The sequence below is a fragment of the Gossypium arboreum genome, chromosome 7 (assembly GCF_025698485.1).
Source record: "Gossypium arboreum isolate Shixiya-1 chromosome 7, ASM2569848v2, whole genome shotgun sequence".
Lineage (NCBI taxonomy): Eukaryota > Viridiplantae > Streptophyta > Magnoliopsida > Malvales > Malvaceae > Gossypium > Gossypium arboreum.
In genome coordinates, this window is record NC_069076.1 from 59145850 (window position 1) to 59147648 (window position 1799).

At 35.1% G+C, this 1799-nt stretch overlaps 1 non-coding gene across 1 annotated transcript; it reads right to left on the reverse strand.

Annotated features, from left to right (window-relative positions):
• Nucleotides 1–1460: 1460 nt before the first annotated feature.
• Nucleotides 1461–1565, reverse strand: LOC128296100 (small nucleolar RNA R71). The gene has a single exon (XR_008286648.1). It is a non-coding gene; the product is annotated as a small nucleolar RNA R71 (small nucleolar RNA).
• Nucleotides 1566–1799: the final 234 nt, after the last annotated feature.

Consider the following 1799-nt stretch of genomic DNA (forward strand, 5'->3'; position numbering starts at 1 on the left):
TTTTCCATTATTATTATGAACTAAACTCGCTAAATACCTAAGGGAGATGAACCCTATGACGAATCTTATTACTATTTGAATTATATGATAAAGACTTATTCTTATTCTTAATTGTGAGTTCTAAATTCTTATTTTAATATTCAGGGTATTAATTCAGGTTTTGATGTGCTTAATCAGTGGAGCAAAAGTCCCTGTTTAAGAGTAGATCATCCATAATTAAACAGAGTTGAATGCACTCCTAGAGATAGGATGACATAAATCTGCCAGATTAGAGTCAAATCTAATAAGGGAATTCATAGTTCGAGTTAATGCGACAATAGGAGTTTTAATTAGAAAGAGATTTCAATTAATCAACCTAAAGTCAGTTGTTCTTAGTCTCGAGAGAGATATTAACATAAATTAGGGATTTCTACAGATTAAGTTAAGTGAATAAATTGTCTAATTCAGAAATAATAAGTGAAGTCTAGGTGGATTCTTCCTTGGGTATTGTCTTCTCCATCGGTTTTTCCAAAAGTATTTTCTAAACTTCATCTTTTTCGTAATCTTAGTTAATTAGATAAATAGTTTTAGTTTAAAAACACACTTTAATTCTTAGGCTAGATAATAAAAGGATAGTAATTACTAGTACTTTTAGCCCTCGTGGATACGATATTTCCGGTCTCACCATAACTATACTACTGTTCGATAGGTGCGCTTGTCTTAAGTCAAAATTTTAGTTAGTTACACGATCATCAAGTTTTTGGCTCCGTTTTCGGGGATTAAAATATTAGGAACACTTAATTTTTATTACTTTAGCCATTTTCTATTTTTATTGCAATTTTGTTTTGTTTAAATTACTAAATTTTCTTTCTTTTACTTCTGGCAGGTTTTTATAGTTTATGACTAGAAGAAACCCGTCAGGACATCTACTTTTTTATAGTGAGATCAAAAGCACAACTCGCAGAAACCGAAGAGAGAAAAGGCAAAGCCTACAATACATAGAGGAAGGGCAAGAGGACGATATTCAAACCACAACCAAGGAGATGGCTGATAATCAAAATAATCAGTTACCTCATGTGGCTATTGCAGACCCAGTAAATCAGAATCCTGCTCCTCGTACTATGTATGATTATACTAAACCTACTTTAATAGGCGCTGAATCGAGTATAGTTAGACCTGTTATTGCTGCAAATAATTTTGAACTGAAACCTAACACGATTCAAATGATACAACAGTTTGTTCAGTTTGATAGTTTGTAGGACGAGGATCCAAACACTCATTTGACGAATTTTCTGGAACTCTGCGACACTTTTAAGATCAATGACGTTTCTGACGATGCCATTCGCCTTTGATTGTTCCCATTCTCATTGAGGAACAAAGCTAAACAGTGGTTAAACTCGTTACCACGAGGGTCAATCACTACTTGGGAACAAATGACCGAAAATTTTTTACTAAAATATTTTTCGCCGCCTAAAATGGCTAAACTAAGGAATGATATCTCTTCTTTTGTGTAGATGGATTTAGAAACTCTTTAAGATGCATGGGAGATATAAGCACTTATTAAGAAGGTGCCCTCGCCATGGGTTGCCTTTATGGTTGCAGGTTCAGACGTTTTACAATGGCGTAAACCCTTCAGCAAGGCAACTTATCGACGCAGCCGCCGGTGGAGCTTTAAACAAAAAAAACACCTGAAGAGGCTTATGAATTTATTGAAGAGATGTCACTGAATAACTATCAGTGGCAAGTCATGAGAACGAACCCAACGAAAGCTGCCGGCGTTTTCAACCTCGACACAGTTACTATGCTATCTAACCAGGTAG